The sequence below is a fragment of the Tursiops truncatus genome, chromosome 5 (assembly GCF_011762595.2).
Source record: "Tursiops truncatus isolate mTurTru1 chromosome 5, mTurTru1.mat.Y, whole genome shotgun sequence".
NCBI classification, from domain to species: domain Eukaryota; kingdom Metazoa; phylum Chordata; class Mammalia; order Artiodactyla; family Delphinidae; genus Tursiops; species Tursiops truncatus.
Window position 1 is genome coordinate 76925611 of NC_047038.1, and position 25547 is coordinate 76951157.

Sequence of the window (25547 nt, forward strand, 5' to 3'; positions counted from 1 at the left end):
AATCTCTGAACAACATCACGTAAAACAAAGACCATACCCACTAACTATTCTGATTTTCAGTATTGCATGTATAGTTATATCAGAAATGTCCTTAGCACAGAGTGTCAAGCTTAAATGATTAGGCGGAAATCTGGCACTATTTCTTCATTAATTTGTCTAGGAAACTGGCAACATGAAATTGATCACAGTGAATCTGAAAGATGATATATAAAACTGGAAGGAAAAATGATGATATACTTTGGGCTTTAGAATCTTAGTAAGAAATATATTTTAACCAAAAATGAAAATCTTAGAGATCATCCAGGATAATGCCTCCAATTTTCTGTTGTGACAGCTAATGTCTAACAGGAAGTTGTACCTTTTGACCACCTTCAGCTGTCTTCTTCTTGTTCTCCAACAAATGTAATTTTGATCTGGCATTTGTGTGCTCAAGTTCAATACCAAGTCTTTCTCTCTTGAGACGTTGTGGTGATTTTCTTTGAAATTTCAAAGTCTGCAGCCTGCTTTGTATCAAGCAATACCTCTTTTCTGTTGGGAGCTATATGACACCCCCTCAGCTTTCCCCTCCAATAGTATACCTCCAGTGCCTCTTAGCTGAGGAGTCTCTTTGACAGAGTCTCTTTGAAGTGGTGACCCTAAAGGCAGCGTCCACTTACATGATCACATCTGGACCATGGAAAACCCTCCTCCACTCCATCTAATCAGTGGAAATACAACTCGTTTCCAGTGAGGTCATCTCTTGACAGTTTTAGCTATATTAGTCAGAGTTCTCCAGAGAAACAGAACCAACAGGATGTTGGTTATAATACATAATAACTGTATTATATAGATAGGTATATAGAGAGATAAAGGTGTAGATATGTAGATCTATAGATATATAGGTTTATTATAAGGAATTGTCTCATATCATTATGCAGGCTGAGAAGTCCCAAGATCTGTAGTCAGCAAGCTGCAGACCCAGGAGAGCTGATGGTGACAGTTCCAGTCTGAAAGCCAGCAGCCTCAAGACCCATGAAGAGCCAAAGTTTCAGTTTGAGTCTGAAGGCAGGAAAAAAAATAAAACAATGTCCTGTTCAAGACATCAGGCAGGGGGAGGTCTCTCTTACTCACAGGAAGATCTGCCATTTTTTTGTTTTGTTTTGTTGTGTTTTGTTCAGCCTTCAAGTGATTGGATGAAGGCCACCCATATTAGGGAGAGCAATCTGCTTTACTCATTCTACCTGTTCAAATGGTAATTTTATTTCAAAACACCCTCACAAATACACTTAGAATAATGTTTGACCAAATATCTGGGCAGCCTGTGGCTCAGTCAAGTTGACACATAAAATTAACCTTCACATTAGCTATCTCTCTTTTACATTACATTTCCCAGGCATAGGGCAAAACCTGGTCTTCTACGTTTCATGAGTATTCCACATTTTGTGAAATATATGTGAGCTGTATAAATAGTTCTTTTACAGCCCTTTTCACTTGACATGGAGTGAGGGTGAAGTATCTATTTTTCCTCCTGCATGAGATGGATAGGAAAATGCCATAGAACCCCAATCATTTTCTCTGGTAAAAGCTTCTCTTTTAGCGCATCAGGCTCAATTGTTTTATATCATTGAAGTTCTGTAGAGCTTCAGGTCGCAAGCTTTTGATTATTTCTTTTCATGGGCTGAATTGTATTATCCTCCCCAAATTCATATGTTGAAGTTCTAAAGCCCCCCCCCCCCCTGCCCCGCCAAGTACCTTAGAATGTGACTGTATTTGGATATAGGGTCTTTAAAGATGTAAAATGAGGTCATTAGGGTGGACCTTAACCCAACAAGACTGATGTCCTTGTAAGAAGAAGAAATTTGGACACAGACATGTACAGAGGGAAGACAGTGTGAAGATAAGGTAGAAGATGGCAATGTGCAAGTTGAAGAGAGTGACCTCAGAAGAAACCAATCCTGCCGATACCTTGACCTTGGAAACTAGCCTCCAGAATTGTGAGAAAATAAGTTTCCGTTTATTGTTTAAGCCACCCAGTCTGTGGTACTTTGTTATGGCGGCCCAAGCAAACTAGTATATCTCCTTTTCAGGTCTTGCTTAGATGGTCTAGCAAATCTAGTTTGAACTACTGCCTCTTATTATTTTGTACTTGGCCTTTGAAGCCTTTAGCAGAATCCAAGCAAGGAAGAATCTCATTTTAAGATTATTACTATATGTTTCATATCCTTTTGAGTTTGCTATGTCCATATCCCATTTTTTTAAATCTCTGAACTTGTTTTAACTAACCTAGTCTTATAAAATTTCAGATTTATGATCATATGTTCTAAGAAGCCCAAACCATTTGGAGAATATCACCACTTTGAATGTTGCTTTCTGTTTAGAAAACATTAAATTTTGATAGAATATCAATGGAGAAAAGATTTTTTAAATGGCCTCTTAAAGTACAAATGTGATCCTGTTTCACTCTCCAAAAGGGAATAAAATGAATGAGTCAATGCTTCTGATGATTGTCATTCGAAATGGAACCCATATTTTCTTCCATGTCCTAAGTGGAACTTGCTTGGATAAATAAGTTTAATGATGATAAGGCAGACATAACACAATCCAGAAGACATTTCTGTTATTGCTTACATCTAAAGGGTAATGTGTCAGGACATCAGATGTCTCTGTAAGTATATAAGTCTGGGAGTTAAAGGCTTAAGCAAAACAAATAATACAAGAGAGAATACTGAATGAAATATTTTTGTGGTGTAACATTAAATCAACACTCTATCAGAACTTCGTTAGCACATAATTCATTTATCCTCAGTTGTAAAACATAACAATGCTTCTAAAAATATACAGCTGTGTGACACCTCTCATTTGGTCTCATAATGCCATACATTGAGGTATGGTCAGTAAGTAGTTATAACATAGAAATTTAAGTTTATCTCTACAATAAAGTAAATAAATTCATTGATAATACATACTTTGGTTGACACCTTATGTAGTTCTTCAAGAAAACTATTAAATTGGAAACAAACAGTATCTAAGAATTAACATTTGCAGCCAGAATAGTTCTTCATCAGTATTCCTAAATTGTGTACCTTTTCATATTCTTGCTTTATTCAGAAAGCTTAATGAAATCTAGTGTGTAGAACATGTTCAGAGGGTCTGCAATTTGTCAGATACTCTCATATTTTTCTCCTCACAGTGCACAGACTTCTGTAAACATGCAGTCTTCACAGATTCTTTTTGTCAAGAGCTTATTGGAAACAGAAATCTGTTCTGTCTACTAAATGTGAGGAACTGAGTTTCAAGTTCTGGCACAGTTAAGCTGTCAACAAATTGTAATGATTAGGCTGATGTCCAATTTTCTAATATTGACCTGGTTCTTTGGAATCCTAATAAAGTAAAGTAGCAATGACAACTATAGCAAAAGGCATGCTTTGGACACCTTTATGTTTTGTGGGCACCCATATCAGTTTTCTGTGGCAACATGTAATATTTACTTTATTACCTGTGATGTGTTAGCACCAGGTTCCTGACAACTAACAGACTCTCAAACCTGAGGCATTGCATTGCCTTGGAAATCAGGCACTCGGGCTCCAGTCTTCAGAACTCACATTTCCCACTTTAATGAAAAGTTTAAATGCTGTGGGACCTGTGAAAATAGTTCAAATAATATTCGTAAGAAAACCTTTCTGATTCAAGTTGGAAGCAGCTGAATTTTCTCCTAGAAGCTTGGGGTTAGGAAAGGATAGCAAGTGGTTTCTAGTTAACTCTGTCCCTTCAGGGAAGACTGACTTTAAAGAACACATAGACATTTCAAACTATATCTTCATGGTTTCTTTTAAACTTTACATCCCCTCTGTTTAAAAGGTAATTCTTCAGTTTTTTTGTAAACTGGATGTTAGCTGAATCCACTCAGTTGGTTGAGATTTAAGCAAAAACCATGAATGCCCATGCTGCATACAGTGCAGACTGTCTCTAAATTTCTGTGGGTTTCCAGGGGATTACAGCCTTGTGGTTCCTTCTGACTTTGAGTTCCTACTTATACTGACCTCTTATTATCATTTCTGTTCCCTTATTTACATCACACTGAACTATCCCCATACCTAATCTGTTTTCCTTAATTTCCCACAAACCACCTGATAAATCATTTCTACATGCAGTAGGCTTTACTGAGATTATAGGGCAATGGAAGGAATTTTATGTTGCATCTCTGCAAATTATCCTATCCTAAAAAATCCTTTGTCTATTTGCTACTGGGAATTTTTCACTGGCTGTGTTTTACTGGTACATCATTTAAACTACCCCTTCACCATGGTGCTTTCCCCACTGTTCCCCCTTTTGCCCGCTTCTAGCTTTTGGTGTTTACCTTTTGCAAAATTGCTCAAAACCAGGTTTCTTCCCTTCAGCCTAGTTTCCCTCACCCTGTTTAGCTCAATTCCCCTAACTTTTCTTTGGGACTCTTTTCATATCCAAAGACCTATTAACGTTTCTGGTAAAAGGAAGTGTCACCACTCACTTGCCCTTTAGCAGACCCAAATGTTGGATGGTCTTTTCTTCCTCATTCCACTATAGTCATGTTAAGTTAGCGGAAACTAAGACAATATTTTTGGACATTATTTAAGATGTATATTTAGAAATATTTAGACAATATTTCAGAAGTATATTTTAGAAATATAGACAACATATATCCCCAAAGATGGCCACGGCTATGTTCAGTCAGCTTTGGTTTAAAATTATCAAAGATCATGGTACATTTGAAACTTAATTTGAATTTTCTCTTCCGGTAAAGAATAAATATCTGCTACCATCTTTTTTAGACTGGATTTCACCAATGTGGGCATTTAATTTTTAGGCAAGACTTCTGGAAAAGGGAAGATTAGAAATAGTTCTAAATCTTTTCTAAGTGATTATGTATTAGATACACTAGTCTTTTAAGTTTGAGTAAGAGCATAGTTAAATACTATTGAATTATTTTCCAATTGCTGGCCCAAAGAATTGCCAGTGCAAGAATAGTTCCAGTGAATATTTCAAAACAAGCTAAAACATGTGCTTCTAGTCATCTTTTCAGATGTTCTGAGAACATCTTTTTAACTATGATTATTTCCAAGCCAAAGGTAGAAATGCACTGCTACATATGAAAGTATTGCACAGATTCAGGCCTCCAGGTTCTCAGTAAATTTTCAGTGGCTCTGAAAGGGAAGGCATGAAGCTTCTCCACTTGTTTCATGGTTGGTTATCTCAGTTGGTGATTTTTTTCCCTTGTTTATTCATTTATTTGTTTCCCTTCTTTTTCCTAAAAATATTATATTGCAAGATGACATAAATTAGACATGAGAAAGAAGAGGCAAAGAACAAACAAAGAAATAAAGGGCAAGGAACAAAGAAAATAGAGGCAGGGAACAGAAGAGCACATACAATGAAATAGGAATAAGGCTTGAACAAAATGACAAAATATCATACTACAAAGTCTTAAAGGTATGTATACCAAGAAGTTGGTAAGAAATGGTAATTCGAGATAGTTTATTTGGCTTTGTTAACGTAGGGGTAGGGCCATAGTTTACAGATTTAATCCCAACTAGGTGCTCACAAATTTGTTCTGATTGTTATGTCAGGGTTACCCTTATGTTAGTTTAGAGAGACTCTTTTGATAATGGCATATGCAGAAGCTTAGAGGGAAGAATGCAAAGAAAACCTCCAAATATGTTATCTTTCTGGAATATCTTCATGGTGTTCACATTTATTGGAAAGAGTACTAGCGATGCTTTCCTTAGGGAAAGCACAAGACATCACATGATAAAACTGTGAGTGGTAGAAAGTCTTTGCAAACTCTTAAATTCAATAACTTCCGGGTAGGAATATACTTTGAGTCATGTAAAAAGAAAGTTACTTTGCTTTTTTGAGTGAGTCTGTCGATATCTTTGAAGTGATTTTGTGATTTTTTTCTGTGAGTCCCACTAACATTGGCTTTCTAGAGCTTTGGAGCCAAAGAGAAGTTGTTGTTCAAATTAAGGGGGTAAAAGATTTGAAAGAAAAGAGGAATTAAATGTTTTTGACATATGTACTTGTCTGATAGCTGTAGTAGTCAAAAATATGTTAAATTAACTATTGATAAAATAAAATGGAAAAACAGGATATGTATGTGATTGTGTGTGTATGTGTGAGTCTGTATTTGATGAATTAAATGCTGTGTTTACATACTATGGGATGGATATGTATATGATAAATTATCATTTTATCAGATCATTTTATGATCATTTATCAATCATTTTATTATTATTATTTTTTAACATCTTTATTGGGGTATAATTGCTTTACAATTGTGTGTTTCTGCTTTATAACAAAGTGTATCAGTTATACATATACATATGTTCCCATATGTCTTCCCTCTTAAAATGATTATTTTCATAGGGAACCACTGCAGAAGAATTTAGTATAACTTAAAATTTAACACACATATTTTCAAATATAACTGGGCTCTGATTTTTAGATAAAAGTGTATCAGATAATACAAAGTATGATCGTATGATCGAGTCTTTTCTCTTTGTGTTTAAAATACTGCTTCTTAAAGGGACTATAACAATTAAGAATGTGTGGGGATTCAGGAAAAGTGTGTTTGCATGAATTGGTGTAGAAAATAGCTTTATTTTTTTAAAGGACAAGACTAAGAATGGCCTAAATCTTTAATATTTCCTTATCTACTAGCTTTAGTAAATTATTGAAATCCAATTTTGATTCCTTATTTTAAGAAATTTAGCATCTATTGGCCAAAGCTTGGCTCCTCTAATTGCTAATATTATAAACTTGGCCAATTTATATGACCTCTATGTCTTTATTAACTCAACTGTAAAATAAAGATGAAAATAGTACCTATGTGGTGAGGTTACAGTGGAGATTAATGAGAATGCCTGAAAGAGTACCAAGTACCAGCTGCATAAATGTTAGTTACTATTATTACTTTGTTACTTAAATGAAAGATGAATTCATATGATGTTTTAGGTACTTTCTTGGGAAACATGCTATGAGATAATGTGTGTTTGGTGTAATCCAGCTCCAGAGGAAACACCTTTGGTGCCTCCTGATGTACCTTGTAAGACTGAAGCGTAATTAGTTTATTTTTGGACCAAGAGTTTTCTAAGACTGTTGACTATTTACCTGTTCTAAATTTGCACTCTTCCTATGAATGTAACCAAGGGGAATGATTTTCCTTTATATATCACAGACTAATGAGAATCTATTGACCCTGTTTATCAATATCATTCTTAAAATCTTTCCTCTGCCATGCTGTCCTTCACCTTGGATACAGTTGGAGCATTTCATGTAATACATTATTCTGTTTCTTATTTTATAGCCTACATGGGGATTTGGTTTATATATTTTTTGTGTATGTGAAATTCACTGGAATTTCAATTAAACATTTAAAACAAACAATTCCAATTCTAAAAGTTATATAAACTGGTGTGCCTTAGACTCTACTGTAGGGATTGTATCACAGGCAGAGAAAGAAGAATTTCATTGAGATTCTGTTTCATGTAATAACAAAGCACTGTCTTAGTGGTAGGAAGAGCAGCAAAGAAATATATTGCATTCAATTTCAGCTTTTATAGGCTTCAGTTTTTATCAGCTAATGTAGAAAATTTACAACGAAGTTGCTTTGAATCCTTATTTGTTTGTTAATTTATTTACTTTTACATAGGCAACAGGAAGGCTGTATTTAGTATATACTATTAAAAATATTGACTCAGTTTAGCAATCAATGGAAATCTTAAACTCTTCATAAATTATTTAATAGGATAAATTTTAGAGCCAATAAATAGATAAATAATCTTTTAATACCACATTGCAATTACAAAGATAATATTTTTTGCTATTCATAAAGTACCATGATTAGAATTTCTTTAAACTAAATGCATCCATTTGCACATATATGAGAAATACAATTACTCTGTTTATCCTCATAGGGATGAGATATACTGGACAGATTTTGCTTTTTAATTACGAAGGAAAAGATTATTTCTAAGCAGTTTCTAGATATTAGCCTTGGACAATTTTTTATTCAGTTCTTTCTCTAGAAGGACAAATAGCTTCACAAGTAGGCCCTTTAGAAATATGTTTTATAATCAATTATAAAAACACTGAATGTTTCCTTGAGACAGCCTTTTAAAAGGTGCTATCATAAATCACTTGACCTTTATTTGCATATCCATTTAAAACTCCAAGAAACTACAGTGATACTGAGAAGCACGTTGATAAGGCAGCGTTAAAAGTAACAATGAGGACAGTTTAATGAATGACAGAGGGAAATCAACATACAGCATTTACAGTGTTTCAGATATACAAGGGGAAAAAACAGAATATGCAAATACTATCCAGTAATACTAGATAGTAGTGACTAGTTTTGTGATTTCCACAGGTGACCTAATGAAGCTTTCTGTTTCTGGTTTAAGAAAACCATTTTCTCTCTCTCTCACACACACCTCAAAGTATTTTTCCATTGTTTCTCTTGTTTAGTGCAGCAGTGTCTCTGTTCTTCGTCTGTCTAACTCCTTTATCTCCCTTTGACCTGTTGTTGACCTCAGCTCTAAATTGCATAAAGTCCCTTTTAGGAGTAAAATTCTTAGATTCTGTGATTCTATTTCCATTCTGCACACATCAGCTGTATTTATCTATTACCAGCACATGGACGTAGAGGCAATTTTAGATTCCTTTTCTGTTTCTTTTCCTAGTCTACTAATTTTTCAAGAACATATAGCATGATAGAAAAATCATAGGATTTACATGGTGAAAAACAGAATAGATGGCTTTTATTCACTCATTCATTCCCAAGTGATTGCTTACTACATGCCAAGCACTGCACTGGATACTAGAGACTCAAACAAGACATGGTTTCAATTCACCCCACCAGAAAGCTCTCAGTGAAGTAGGAGAAGGTAGACATATAAACAAGTATAAATGAAATAATATAAGTGGCTTCATCTTGAAAGATAAGTGGACTTTTGTCATGTGCTGAGAAAGTCATTCCAGGCATAGGAAGATATGTGACCAGTAAATATAGATGTGAAGCCACTGAGTGTACTTCGAGAACTACAGTAATTTGGTTTAGCTGGAGTGTAGAGAGGGCCTCCCATGTGGAGGAGTTTGGACTTTATCATCTAAAATATTGGTCTCCTATGTGTGGGAATGCATGTGGTTGCTTAATATATTCCATCAGAGTATGTAAGAATATATTAGAACTTCTATATAAAATTATATCATCCTTTAATTTTTATAAAAGTATGCTTCATCATATATATGTTTCTAACTTATAAGTAAACAATTATACCATGTTGGGAGTATGCTTTAAAGTTGTTTAAGGATGGAAAGGATGTGTAACCGAAATGTTTGGAGGTGACTACTCTAGGAATTAGAGCCTTTGAACAATTTTAAACCCAAATGATCTGTTTGGCATTGTATAAAGGGCCAATAAAATTGTTAGGAATTACTGGAATTTTACATTTAAAACTGCAGCACAATATATAATATAGCACGTGGTCATTGAAGATTAGTTGTCGTTGTTGTTACCATCGTCATCTATAGTAATGATAGATATAGAGAGAGTGTAGTTTAGAGGAGCTAATACTGGCTTTGGCACCTGGCATGCTTGAATTCTGGCTCTGTCAACCATGTGAATTTTTGACAAGATACTTAAGCTTTTGGAGGCACAATTTATTCATCGGCAACATGAGGATAACAATTTCCACCTCACCAGTTTGTAGTGAAGATTTCAAATAATGCACATGAAGGACCTGGTATAGGCCATGGTCAGCACTCCATAAATACTTACATAAAGAAGCAAAGATATTGCAATCACAATGTAATTACTGTCGTCTTATTCAGAAGACTTTACAGCTTGTTTCTTTTTTTTCCTTATTTGGATTTTTAACATTCCCATCATCTTTCAAGTCCTTGACTTTTACAGATGACAGTGATAAGGGCAATTTGCTTCTGTTTCTTCTAAAACAAATAAATGTTTATTTTTACTAATGGCCTTCTATTTATAAAAATATAAAATAATATCTTCACATGGAATATTTTGCATAATGGAAAGATTTCAGTGAGTGTGATTACTCTCTTGACCATGTTCACACTTTTGAACATGTTGTGCAGAAAATGTCTTTCTTTGGCTTTTACTCAGACTGACTCTGTAAATAAGAATCAGTTTGCCCTGAGTTCAGTAGCATGAGCTAAGCCCTTGGTGACTGATATCTGTGTAGAATTGTGTGTCTTACTAGTCTTATGAAAACAAGGGTAAGTTAGAATGTTTCCCTGTTCAGCAGATAATTTCAAAGAGTGTAAAACACAGCTGTGTTTGGACCTCTCTTCCTTTTGTCTTTTATATAAATATTTTGAATTGATTTTGGCTCAACTGCATAATCTGCATACATGGGCCATGATATGGAAAGCAGAATTCTTAAATTGTGAACTAGGCATGACTTTATTGAAGAATTTATTATTCTACCTAGGTGCTATCAAAAATTATTGATAAAAATCAATAAAACCTGTTAAAAAAACTAAAATAAATATTTGTGGCTGACATCACTTGGACTTTTGATTATAGCGTATCCCATAATTTCATAAAGAACTTTAACTTGTTTAATTACACAAAGATACACTTTGAAAATAATTTATTATTGGCAAGGTCACCAGTGTGTGTGTGGGAAAACCCCAAATGTTTCAGTTTAGCCTTAAATAGAAAATGTAGCAGAAGCAAAAGTAGGCCTCAGTCACAAGAAGAGCCTTGCTAGAAGGGGAATCTGTTAACACAGGTGTTTGAGAAGCCAAACCTTGGAGAAAATTTCATCTTGTTAAGTAGATAAATATTTTTACATAGGTGTGATTACAAAATGTAAGTCAAATCTTTTTTCTACTTCTTAGCATAAATTTGAGTCTCTCTAAAGCTCTATGCTGGGGCTTCCCTGGTGGCACAGTGGTTAAGAATCCGCCTGCCAATGCAGGGTATATGGGTTCGAGCCCTGGTCCAGGAAGATCCCACATGCCACAGAGCAACTAAGCCCATGTTAAATCTGTTATATTGAACATTTTGTATGATGGTTTCAAAAAATGTTGCTTTGTAAAGTTGAAATCAGTTTTTTTTGGTTTGTTTCAATTTTTGTTTTCTGATATAGACAACTACATTTGTTAAAATATTTGTTTTAGCAAACTGTTCTATCGAAATTGTAAACTACAGTTATGATAAGAGATTGAATTTAGCCATTAATCTGGTGATAATTCACTATACATAACGAGCAATTATAATTAATCCCACATATATAAAAGAACTAGGTAGGTTTTCTTAAATTTAGGAAGATTACTAAAAGGCATATTTTCTTCTTTTAAAGTGCCCTAAAAAGCCAAATAAAGTGACTAATACATTAACTTTAAAACACAATGCGGAATCTCAGTTTCTGATGAATAGGGGGAACTACTTGGTTCAGTGCTAATTGTGGGATTAATACTGCAATATTTAAAATTTAAGTGTATTTTAAAATTTTTTATTCAAAATTTTAAAATACTTCCTGTGTATTTTAGGATAAAGAAAAGAGCATTATACGGATATTATTTAGAAATCTTGCTAAATTCTTTACTACTTCTAATAATTAACTCCTAATTTTATATCTGTATAGACTTTTATATCTTCCTTTACATATTGAAAGTCATAGTTGTACCTTTTCATTCTGTGTACATTTTATTTGTCTTTCTTTATTCACTGTACTGGCTAATACCTTTAGAACATTGTTGAATAGAATTTGTGGTGGTGGGTATCGTTGTGTCTTTTTGTGATTTTGAAAAGAATGTTTCTAGCATTTCATTATTAAGTATGATGATAACGATTTAGATTTTTATTAAGATTTTCAGTAGTTGCCTTTCTCCTGTTCTTGGTTTTCTAATCATTTGGTTTTATCACAAATAAGTGTTGAATTTTTATTTAAACATACTTCCTCTTTTTAGTGAGATCAAAGTATGGTTTTTCTCCTTTAGCCTGGAAATTTGGTGAATTTCCTTTAATAGATTTTAAAAATATTAAAGTAACATTCATTCTTGGATAAAACCAAGGTAGACATGACATATAATTCTTTTAGCTTTGCATGATACAGTTTGTTATTGCTTTTTCTAAGGATTTTTAATCTGTTATCACCTTGTGATTTTTCTTATACTGTTTTTGTTGGTTTTGCTGTACATGTTATACAAGTATTTTATAAATGAGTTAAGATGTATTTTCTCCCTTTCCATAATTTAGAAGACTTTGTGTTGGATAGAAGTAATCTTTCTTCCAAAGTATAAAATAGCCAGGGTCTGTTGATATCCTGGTGATTTTAACAACAGCTTCAATTTCTTTAATCATTATGCCCTGATTCAAATACTCCAAGCGCTACTAAGCCACTGAGACATTTGGAGGTAGTAGTATCTTGGCATTTGTGCAATATGGGACTACAGGAACATTCTGTTTTAAAATCTTTGCAGTGGTCGTAGTCATTGACTCTCATTTATTTGTGTTTTCTGCCCTTTTTCTTAATCAGTGACACTAGAGGTTTGCTTATTTTATTATTAATTTCAAAGAATCAATTTGTAGTTATTTTAATCTTACATGTTATACTATGTTTTGCTAGTTAATGTATTATACCATTTTATTTGTTGTCAGTATTTTCTTTGGATTTGTTCTGTTCTCCTTACAACTAAACTTGGGTGACAGGCTCCTAATTTTCTGGCTTTCTTATTTTCTACAATAAGAACACTTTAACATTTTTTACAGATATCTTCTGTAACCTATGAAATATTTAGAAGTGTAATTTTAAATTTCCCATATTTATTCACCAATTGATTTAATTAGATAGTATGTTACTGATTGTTTGAAAAATTTTCAGATATGCCTTATGGTCTAATACACCAAATTTTTGATCTAATGTTCAATTTTTTAAGTGTTCCATGTGTGCTTGAGAAGAAAGGCTATAATCTGTGAGGGGCAATGTTAAGTATTTTTTTATTAGATCAAAATGTTTAATTATGTTGTCCCAATTTTCTACATTCACACTAATTTGTTTTTCCTGCTTGGCCTATCATTTATGGAGAAAATAGGTCTGCCAATGATGGTGAATTTATGAATTTTCATTTGTGTGTTTAACTTATACCTTTAAAGAATATTTTATTAGTTGCGTATGTTTAGAAATTTAAAAATCACATTGTAAAAGGGAACTTAATCATTATTTAAAAATCTTACATAGCTTTAATAATGTTTTATATTTTGTTGGCTAATATTAAACTAATATCGGTGTAAATAGTCCAGCTACCTTTTGGTTGTTCTTTGCTTAGTTTGCCTTTTCTAGCCTTTTACTTTCAACCTTTTTAGTTTCTTATGTTTCACTTGTCTCTTGAAAGGCATATCTAGCTATAAATATGTAACACATGAATATTCTATCTGGAAATCTTTATGTATTATTTGGTGAAGTTTGCCCATTTATGTTGTATATATATATGGATTTATTTTTACCATATTATTTCATGCTATGTATGTCATTTGTCTGTGCTTCTTTTCTTCCCTCTTTCTTTCTCTTTTTAGAATACATTATTTTTTAATATTCTTATATGTTTCCCTCAACTAGATTAGAATTTTTGTACCCTCTTTTTATAATTTTTATTACTACTCTTGAGATATTACCATGAATACTGAATTTCAAAGTCTAAAGTTAATCAATATTTTCTTCTCACCACAAAATGGAGCAAGAACCCTAGTATTATTTTTAACTGTTACAAACTCTCATTAAGCTTTACAAGTTATGATTTTTCTAATGTATTATCTCTGTTGTTTATTTTAGCCTCACACTTTAGGTTTGTTTGTAATCTTTGAATCCAGCTAATTGTCCATTCTACTAATTTTTCATTTTCTGAGTCACAGAATTTATTAAATCTTTTCTTTTATCATGTACTGTACTTAGCATTAGGGACATGAGATGAAAAGGGTGGGATCCATGCCATCAATAAGTTTTACATTTGACTAAAAGGAGTGTGATAGAATCTTCATCAAGGGACTTCACTAAGAGTGATGTGAGCACAGAGGATAATGTGACCAAATAACTGGAATTATGTATCACGTTTGATTACTGGTATTTTATAAACAATGATTTTTAGATTTTTTCCATTTTATGAATATGTTTTTACTCACAATTCCTTCTTAATTTGAAATTTTTTCTATGTGGATAACTGCATTGCAAATAGACACAGTTTTATTTCCCCCACCCCCATTCTGTATGTCTTTTAAAAGTTTTATTGTCTTGTACTGGCTAAGGCCTCCAGTCTTTAGTTCAGTAGGAGTAGTGGGAGCGGCTTTATTCCCGAATTTAAGGAGGAAGCATTCATTCTCTTACTATGTATGATGTTACAGTAAGATCTCTTTGTAGATGCCCTTTAACAGTTAAGAAAATTCTTTTCTATTCCGGATTTGCTGAGAATTATTATCCTGCTTGTAAATTGAATTTGGTCAACTTTTTCTTCTATATCTTTTTTATATGATCGTATGATTTTTCTTCTTTAGTCTGTTATATGGAAAAATATACTGACTTCTTTTTTAATATAGGTTGGTTTATGGCTCAGATTATGGTTTATCTTGGTGAATGCTCCATGTGCAATTGAAAAGATTGTCTACTCTACTGTAGTTATGTGAATTATTCTACAACAGTCAATAAACATCAATTAGGAAAGTTAGGTTGATAAGGCTGGCCTGGCCTTCTATATTCATATTATTTTCTGTTTGTTTTATCTCTTAGTGAGAAAGAGTGTTAAAGTCTCCAATTATAATTGTAAACTTGTCCATTTCTATTTTTAGTTCTGTCAGCTTTTGTTTTATGTGTTTTGAATATCTGTTGTTATATACATATACATTTAGGATTATTATGGCTTTTTGGTGTAATAACACTTTCACCATTATAGAATGTCTCCCTTTATTTCCAATAGCATTCATTTCTTGAAGTTTACTTTCTCTGATGTTAATATAGCCACTCAGGCTTTCTTTAAATTAGCATTTTCATGATATATCTCTTTTCATCCTTTTAATATATTTATTGCTTTATATTTAAAGTGAGATTCTTATAGATGACATATACTTGAATCTTGATTTTTATCTAATCTATCTCTGTCTTTAATTGTCATGTTCAGATCATTTACATTTAATATAAATATTAATATAGTTGGATTAAAGTCTACATTCTAATTGCTTTCTATTCTGTTTTGATTTGGCCCTCTCACCTTAAAAAAAAATTTTTTTTCTGATTGATGTTAAATTATTTAAATATTTCTTATGATTCCATTTTAAGCCTACTATTGCTTTTTTTTTATTGGTACCTCTTTTATTTATTTATTTATTTTTTACATCCTTATTGGAGTATAATTGCCTTACAACGTTGTGTTAGTTTCTGCAGTACAACAAAGTACATCAGCTGTATGTATACATATATCCCCATATGCCCTCCCTCTTGAGCCTCCCTCCCACCCTCTCTATCCCACCCCTCTAGGTCGTCACAGAGCATGGAGCTGATCTCCCTGTGCTATGAAGCAGCTTCCCACTAACTACCTGTTTCACATTTGGTAGTGTATATATGTCAATGCTACTCGCTTACTTCGTCCCAGCCTCCCCTTCCCCTCCTGTGTCCTCAAGTCCGTTCTCTACATCTGCGTTATTCCTGCCCTGCCACTAGGTGCATCAGAACCATTTTTCTAGATTCCATATAAATGCGTTAGCATATGGTATTTGTTTTTCTCCTTCTGATTTACTTCACTCTGTATGACAGACTCTAGGTCTATCCACCTCACTACAGATAATTCAGTTTCATTCCTTTTTATGGCTGAGTAATATTCCATTGTACACATGTGCCTCATCTTCTTTATACATTCATCTGTTGATGGACTTAGGTTTCTTCCATGTCCTTGCTATTGTAAATAGTGCTGCAGTGAACACTGGGGTGCTTGTGTCTTTTTGAATTATGGATATCTCTGGGTATATGCCCAGGAGTGCGATTGCTGGGTCATATGGTGGTCATATGGTAGTTTTATTTTTAGTTTTTTAAGAACTTCCATACTGTTCTCCATAGTAGCTGTATCAATTTACATTGTCACCAGCAGTGCAAGAGGGTTCCCTTTTCTCCACAGCCTCTCCAGCATTTATTATTTTCTAGATTTTTGATGATGGCCATTCTGACCACTGTGATATGATAACTCATTGTGGTTTTGATTTGCATTTCTCTAATGATTAGAAATGTTGAGCATCTTTTCATGTGTTTGTTGGCAATCTGTACGTTTTCTTTAGAGAATTGTCTGTTTAGGTCTTCCACCCATTTTTGGATAGGGTTGTTTGCTTTTTTGAAATTGAGCTTCATGAGCTGCTTGTATAGTTTGGAGATTAATCCTTTGTCAGTTGCTTTGTTTGCAGATATTTTCTCCCATTCTGAGGGTTGTTTTTTCACCTTTTTTATTGTTTCCTTTGCTATGCAAAAGTTTTTAAGTTTCATTAGGTTCTGACTATGATTCCCTCTAAGAGTTTTATAGTGTCTGGCTTCACATTTAGGTCTGTAATCCATTTTGAGTTTATTTTTGTGTATGGTGTTAGGAAGTGTTCTAATTTCATTCTTTTACATGTAGCTGTCCAGTTTTCCCAGCACCACTTATTGGAGAGACTGTCTTTTCTCCATTGTATATTCTTGCCTCCTTTGTCAAAGATAATGTGACCATATGTGCATGGGTTTATCTCTGGGCTTTCTATCCTGTTTCATTGATCTGTATTTCTGTTTTAGTGCCAGTACCATACTGTCTTGATTACTGTAACTTTGTAATATAGTCTGAAGTCAGGGAGTCTGAATCCACTAGCTCCATTTTTCTTTATCAGGATTGCTTTGGCTATTCGGGGGTCTTTTGTGTTTCCATAAAAATTGTGAAATTTTTTGTTTTAGTTCTGTAAAAATTGCCATGGGTAATTTATACGGATTGCATTGTATTTGTATATTGCTTTCAGTAGTATAGTCATATTCATAATGTTGATTATTCCAATCCAAGAACATGGTATATCCTTCCATCTGTTTGTACTGCCTTTGATTTCTTTTCATCAGTTTCTTATAGTTTTCTGCCTACAGGTCATTTGCCTCTTTAGGTAGGTTTATCCCAATGTATTTTATTCTTTTTGCTGCAGTGGTAAATGGGAGCATTTCATTAATTTCTCTTTCTGATTTTTCTTTCTTAATGTATAGGAATGCAGGAGATTTCTGTGCATTAATTTTGTATCCTGCTACTTTACCAAATTCATTGATTAGCTCTAGTAGTTTTCTGGTGGCATCTTTAGGATTCTCTATGTATAGTATCATGTCATCTGCACACAGTGACAGTTTTACTTCCTGTTTTCTGATTTGTATTTTTTTTTTTTTTCTTCTCTGATTGCCGTGGCTAAAACTTCCAAAACTCTGTTGAATGATAGCAGTGAGAACGGGCAACCTTGTCTTGTTCCTGATCTTAGAGGAAATGCTTTTAGTTTTTCACCATTGAGAATGATGTTGCCTGTGGGTTTGTGATATATGGCCTTTATTATATTGAAGTAGGTTCCCTCTATGCCCACTTTCTGGAGAGTTTTTATCATAAATGGATGTTGAATTTTGTTGAAAGCTTTTTCTGCATCTGTTGAGGTTATCATGTGGCTTTTATCCTTCAGTTTGTTAATATGGTGTATCACATTGATTGATTTGAGTATATTGAAGAATCCTGGCATTCCTGGGATAAACCCCACTTGATCATGGTGTCTGATCCTTTTACTGTGCTGTTGGATTCTGTTTGCTAGTATTTTGTTGAGGATTTTTGCATCTATGTTCATCAGTGATTCTGGCCTATAATTTTCTTTTTTTGTGACATCTTTGTCTGGTTTTGGTATCAGGGTGATGGTGGCCTCATAGAATGAGTTTGAGTGTGTTACTCCCTCTGCTATATTTTGGAAGAGTTTGAGAAGGATGGGTGTTAGCTCTTCTCTAAATGTTTGATAGAATTCGACTGTGAAGCCATATGGTCCTGTGCTTTTGTTTGTTGGAAGATTTTAAAATACAGTTTCAATTTCAGTGCTTGTGATTGGTCTGTTCATATTTTCTATTTCTCCCTGTTCAGTCTTGCAAGTTTGTACTTTTCTAAGAATTTGTGCATTTCTTCCAGGTTGTCCATTTTGTTGGCATATATTTGCTTGTGGTAGTCTCTCATGATTCTTTGTATTTCTATGGTGTCAGTTGTTATATCTTTTTCATTTCTAATTTTATTGATTTGAGTCCTCTCCCTCTCTTTCTTGATGAGTCTGGCTAATGGTTTATCTATTTTGTTTATCTTTTCAAAGAACCAGCTTTTAGTTTTATTGATCTTGCTATTGTTTCCTTTATTACTTTTTCATTTATTTCTCATCTGATATTTATGGTTTCTTTCCTTCTGGTAACTTTGGGTTTTTTTGGTTCTTTCTTTAATTGCTTTAGGTGCAAGGTTAGGTTGTTTATGTGAGATTTTTCTTGTTTCTTGAGGTAGGATTGTATTGCTATAAACTTCCTTCTTAGAACTGCTTTGGCTGCATACCATAGCTTTTGTGTCTTCTTGTTTTCCTTGTCTTTGTTTCTAGTTTTTAAAAAATTTCCTCCTTGATTTCTTCAGTGTTTCTTGTTTATTTAGTTGTGTATTGTTTAGCCTCCATGTGTTTGTAATTTTTACAGTTTTTTTCCTGTAATGGCTTACAGTTTTCAGACATCTAGTCTCCTAGCACTGTGGTCAGAAAAGATACTTGATATGATTTCAAGTTTCTTAAATTTACTGAGGCTTGATTTGTGACCCAAGATGTGATCTGTCCTGGAGAATGTTCCATGTGCACTTGAGATGAAAGTGTAATCTGCTGCTTTTGGATGGAATGTCCTATAAATATCAATTAAGTCGATCTGGTCTAATGTGTCATTTAAAGCTTGTGTTTCCTTATCTATTTTATGTTTGGATGATCTGTCCATTTGTGTAAGTGGGGTGTTAAAGTCCCCTACGGTTATTGTGTTACTGTTGGTTTCCCTTTTTATGGCTGTTAGCATTTGCCTTATGTATTGAGTTGCTCCTATGTTAGGTGCATAAATATTTACAATTGGTGTATCTTCTTCTTGGGTTGATCCCTTGGTCATTAAGTAGTGTCTTTCCTTGTCTCTTATAATAGTCTTTATTTTAAAGTGTATTTTGTCTGATATGAGTATTGCTACTCCAGCTTTCTTTTGATTTGCATTTGCATGGAATATATTTTCCCATCCTCTCACTTTCAGTCTGTATGTGTCCGTAGGTCTGAAGTGGCTCTCCTGTAGACAGCATATATATGGGTCTTGTTTTTGTATCCATTCAGCCAGTCTATGTCTTTTGGTTGGAGCATTTAATCCATTTACATTTAAGGTAATTATCGATGTGTATGTTCCTATTACCATTTTCTTGTTTTGAGTTTGTGTCTATAGGTCTTTTCCTTCTTTTGTGTTTCCTGCCCAGAGAAGTTCCTTTAGCATTTGTTGTAAAGCTGTTTTGGTGGTGCTGAATTCTCTTAACTTTTGCTTATCTGTAAAGCTTTTGATTTCTCTGTTGTATTTGAATGAGATCCTTGCTGGGTAAAGTAATCTTGGTTGTAGGTTTTTCCCTTTCATCACTTTAAATATATCCTGCCTCTCCCTTCTGGCCTGCAGAGTTTCTGTTGAAAGATCAGCTGTTAACCTTATTGGGATACCCTTGTATGTTATTTTTTGCTTTTCCCTTGCTGCTTTAATATTTTTCCTTTGTGTTTAAATTTTGTTAGTTTGATCTGTATGTGTCTCAGCTTGTTTCTCCTTGTGTTTATCCTGTATGGGACTCTGTGCTTCCTGGACTTGATTATTTCCCTTCCCATGTTGGGGAATTTTTCAACTCTAATCTCTTCAAATATTTTCTCAAGGACCTCTTTTAAAAAGTTGTGGTTTGTGGACTTTCCTGGCGCTCCAGTGGTTAAGACTCCGTGCCTCTACTGCAAGGGGCACGAGTTTGATCCCTGGTTGGGGAACTAAGATCCCTCATGCTATGCAACATGGCCAAAAAACAAAAGCAAAAAGACAAGCACCCTCCCAGAAAAGTTGTATGTATTTTGTTTTATTGGTTGCTCTAAGGTTTACAATAAAAATCTTTAATTAATTGTAATCTATCTTCAAATGATATCATACTGCTTCACACCTAATCTAAGCACCTTACAACCATATACGCTCTATTCCTTCCTCATACTTTTTGTGCTATTTTTGTTATACATTTTAGTTGTATGTGTACTTAAAATCCTCAGTATATTCTTAGCATTTTTACATATACAGTCTACTACACTTGTGAGTGATTAAAAATAAGAAATATGTGTTTTTTATTTATCTTCATTTTAATTATTAACCTCACAGGTTCTCTAAAACAGTCTTGGGGCCTCCAGGAACTCCAGGATCACACTTTGACTGATGTAAATCTATTAGGATTTATATAAGCTACGTTATCTTTTCCTTATAATTTTCAGTTTTTATTTATCTGAACTTTAAGACATTTTTCTAACTTAGTACTCTGCTTTTGGCAGCAGATGCAAAAGATGTTTTATTAAAAAGCATCATAGTTTGCCTTTGGAAGACTAAATCAAAATGTACTAATTAAGGAGATAGACACCTACATATTCCTGAGAAATATTTTTAAGAACTAGTGATTTTCTTACTATTTAGCACTGTGAGCCATTTGTAATAAATACATAGTATTATTGTATATTCTTTTATCTTTTATGTCATAAGAGATATCACCATTGGATGTGGTCCAGTGCTTGTACCTTTTAATTTTTCTTGGAGTAACTCAGTTTATCCCTTAAATTAGTTGAACCATTTCACTGCATTATGAGCTGTCATATAGCAATTGGATGCACTCACATGAAGTAGTGACATCCTGTCAACCATGTAAAGGCTCAAGATTATCAGCTTGTTTAGGTCACTCTACTTCTCAATTGCTCCCAAAACTGATACTTCCAAATGGGAATAACAAACATGTGAAACATATCTTCTCTTATGCAGATATGGGGCACAGCTCTTACCAATTACACTTCCTACATAGAGTAATGGCAGTATACTTTGAAATATTTGAAATATATAAAACTGTTAGGACGTAATTTTATCTAAAGATTTTCTAAATATATATTTTGATTCTCTGCTTTTTGCTTCTAAAACATGCCATCTTCTGTTAGCTGTATTCTTTTTGGTGTTCCTTATTGTCAGTTCTTCATCATTTGGGAAAAAGTTATAGAATATCTCTGTGCCTCATCTTTATTTGATGGAAACATTTTCCTTTTTGCTTTCAGGAAATTGCCACTTTTAATATGATTATGTAAAATTAAATGGCTTACAGTTTTCAGGTTTCCAGAAATGTTAACATGAATTGGATTTTTACACAAAAATATAGTAGTATGTAATTTTAAAAATCACATGTTAAGGTATCATAATTACAATCTACTGAATCAACCTCATTATTTGTGAATGTGAAAGTTCTAGCACTGGGTAATAGATGTGAACTTAAAAGTAAGGCATTAGTCTAAGAATCATTACTTTTTAACCTCTAAAAAAATCTATTCTAAAGAGCTTAAATATATATTTGATGTAGTTTTCATGTTTATAAAATAGATGGCTGCATAAATGCTAACTATGTCTTTGCAAAGTATTACAAAATACTATATCGCAATAATAAAAATAGTGAGTTTAACAGATTTACAAATTAAAATCAAGGCAATATTTTAAAAAAAACTGCAGGGATCTTTACTTGCTTTTCAGAGACATCATTGATCTTCAAGTAATCTTGTCAGATCTGATTAAAGATGTCATTTAATGCTATGAGGATATGATTTCTTATGTTGTTATAAAACTATTATGAAGTAGTCTATAGTAGATCTTAACTAACTAAAGAGGAATATTTTTATGTGTACTCATTTTCTAATGTTATTTTCAGGGAAATTGGAAAACATATCTCATTTAAATTTAAACAGTTAGATTTAGTTTAACATGCAGCTGAAATCAAATTTTAAATCTTGGGCCAAATGACAATCTCTTACAAGTAGATTTTTTTGTTCTATTGGTTATTTGTTGTTGTGTAACAAATTACCCCGAATTTAAAGGCTTAAAACAACAAATAATTAATATTTCATAGTTTCTGTGTGTTAGAAATCTGGGTATAGATTAGCTGGGTGCTTCTGGTTCAGGGGCCCATAAGGCTACAATCCAGGTGTTGACTGGTGCTGTGCTCTCATCAGAAGGATTGGCTGAGGGAGAATCTATTTTTAAGCTCATTTAAGAATCTATTTTTAAGTTATGCTTATTAGCAAGATTTAGTTCCTCATATGGGATTGTTTGGCTGTGGACCTCTAATCCTTGATTGCTGTTGGCTGAAGGGTTTCTGAAGGCCCTTGACACATGGGTCTCCGCATAGATGAGCTTATAATATGACAACTAACTTCCATCTAAGCAAATAAGCAAGAGAGCAAGAGAGGCATGCAAAATGGAAGCCACCATCATTTTTTAACTTCTCCTTGGAAGTGACATCCTATCACTTTGCTACATCTTATTCATTAGAAGAGAATTACTAAGTCTAGCTTATTTAGTAGGAAGGGATTACATAAGTCTGTGAATACAAGGAGATGGGGATCATTAGAGGCCATGTTAGAAGCTTTCTACCATGCTTGTTTAAAACTCTTTTTCATTTCTTACACGCAGAAAAAATTTAAAATGAATGCACATTTGGTAAACGTCACTAAATAATGTTGAAGTAGATGCAATAAAGGGGCAATATTTTGTTTCTTTTAGAAAGTATATTTGTTTTATTTGTTCAATACAGATATCAAAATTTTCTGTCTAAATCTCTTACCTATTTTTATTTTACCCTTTTATTTTTGATGACATGAGTTCGTAGAGGGCAAAATTTGTATTTCTAATGCTCTTGCCATTTCCTATAAATGCAGTGCTTGATCTGCTTAAATTCAATTTATTTATAGGTCAGAAAGCCCTAGGGAAGTGTTCTACTTCAACAAGAATACACCTTCAAGATTATGACTTGGAGCTTCTCAATGAACTATTGACCATCCGTTAGCTTTCTAACATGCAGAAGGTTGTATTAACTAATCTATATTTCAGGGTCAAGAGAGAAACATCCGTAAGTGTGCTTGGTCTAAGTTCTCTACGATAGAGGCTAGAAAATCATTAATATGCCTACATTTGCTCTCAATAATTCTTGATCTTCCAGATGGACATTTTTAATTTGCACAAAAGGCAAGACTATAAAGAAAGAGACCAACTGATTTTATTAAAAAGATGATGTTTAAATTCCCTTTAGCTTGCCATTAGTTCTCCTATGCTCTGATTTCTCTTCAACAATCCATTAAAATTTTATCTTGCAGAGTGATAATAATAGTCTTTGTCCTGTCATTAATGTTAGCTTGTCATTAATGTGACCCAGTCACTATGGCAAGGAATCCCAGAGCCAAGGCAGTGAACTATAAAATATAAGACTATCCAAACTAGAGCTTCATTAGATTTAGTGCGTGTCTCATGGCACAGCTTCATAATTTAAATACAGAGGTTCCCAAACATTGCATTCTATGACTTGATACCACTAAATGCTCATCAGTGTGCCTTAATCTGTCTAAAATATTTGTAATGAGCCTAGATTTACATCCCTAAGAATTAGCACTTAGGACGACCAATGACTTCTTTCATTATTCATCACTTCTTGCTTCCCATTAGCACAATTAACTGCTGTTCCACCCCAAATGATGAGAATAGTTTCAAACTATTTAACAATGTGGATTGAGCCAAAGAGTTGTTAATTTTGTCTGACAGATATTCAAAGGATTGTGAGTCTTACTGTTGGGTGATAATTAAAAAAGTAGATATAAGTGGCCATAATTGCAAAAATTACTCTTTTGCTTATCAGAACAGATTGTAGTAGGATAATATTGATAGCTAAACTGCCCCTATATCTTAGTATGAAACTGAAATTGAGGTAAGCTCCACATATTTTATTAATTCTGCTTATTTTATTTTTATTAATAAAATCATATCTACCTTATTTTTTCTTTCACATCTTCCAAGATTGTATTTGAAAGTAGTTTTCTCTTTCTAATGAGACTTATATGATCAGACTTTCTTTGATGTTGTTCAGATGCTTTCAGAAGTAACAGTGATTGCTATTCCCTAGAATGCAATTAAGTAACATGTATTTTTGATATTCTCCTTCCTTCTCTCCTCTTTTGTCATTTAACTTGTTATTTTCTAGAATTTATAACTTACAATGAGTCCATAAGCCTGAACTTTATTACTCTTCCAACTCCTGACATTTAAAATTCTTATTGGTGAAAAAAAATGGTGGAATCAATGGATTGGAGAGTCTAATAAGGCTAAGGCTAACTCTGTGTGTGTGTGTGTTTGTATGTGTGTGTGTGTGTGTGTGTGTGTGTGTGTGTGTGTGTGTGTTTAGTCAGATTAATACAGTGAATAAACAGGTAGAAAATGATTGGAGAATGAGATGTTGAGTTCTTGGAACAGAGGTTTCAGAAATGGTGCAGTTGGTGGTGGTGGCAAGGGCTAGTTTACTGAAGGAAGTAAGTACTTGAGATGACGGCAAGGATATCCAGAAATTGAGAAGTCAGGGATGTACTATATTAATGTTAAAAAAAAAAAGCTAGTATGAGTATGAGTAAAAGAGGGAAAAATCATGGAGTAAGGGCCAAAGGCATCGATAAATTGAGAAGTTACTAAGTAATAGATGTGAGCAATAAGCAGAGGGGAGATTGGTATAATCTGGTGGTTTATAATGACTATATGTATAGTACAGAACATTTTTTTCCTACCACTTCTCTTATCAGGACAGAAATTGTTAACTCTGTTACTTCCTGTGTTGCTCTCACAGGCATTTCTTATTGTGTTATGCTGTCATGTTTTCCTTTATGATTATTTTAGGCACATTTAAGTATATGCTAACACCAGAAATTCACAGAATAAAAAGAGGAGAAAAAAAATTTATAACAAAGGGTTCCACTAGGCTTTGTTGCTTTAGGAACAAATGAAATACTTTTGATAAATTGTGATTTTCATAACTAATTGGCCTTTGGATTCCCAAATCTTTGCATCTTCCATTACCTGTCTGGCTCCAAACTCGATTGGAGTTCACAATTCCAATTCAACTCCTCTGTGGATATTAACCATGTAAGATTAATTACCTTAAAACCCCCAATGAAATAAATTCAATGACATTTACTGTACCATTCAGCCATTTACACCTTTTCATCAATCTTACAATGCTTCTTGAATTGCAATTAAAACCTGTAATAAATAAAGATGCTGAGAGGTTCAAGCAGCATTTCTTAATGATTTAACATTTAGATTGTTGTCAGTGCCCAAAAGCAATTTGGGAAATAAATTCTGCACAATGAAAGAAGCTAGACAGAGGTCTTCATATTTTTGTGGTCTCTAATTCTTTTATAATGGGTCTGAACTATAGAGATA

At 33.5% G+C, this 25547-nt stretch overlaps 1 long non-coding RNA gene across 1 annotated transcript in view; it reads left to right on the top strand.

Annotated features, from left to right (window-relative positions):
* Nucleotides 1–23058, top strand: part of LOC141278694 (uncharacterized) — a 189441-nt gene extending 166383 nt beyond the window's left edge. The window contains exon 3 of the long non-coding RNA XR_012331740.1: nucleotides 23039–23058. This is a non-coding gene — a long non-coding RNA (uncharacterized lncRNA). The remainder of the gene's footprint in view (nucleotides 1–23038) is intronic.
* Nucleotides 23059–25547: the final 2489 nt, after the last annotated feature.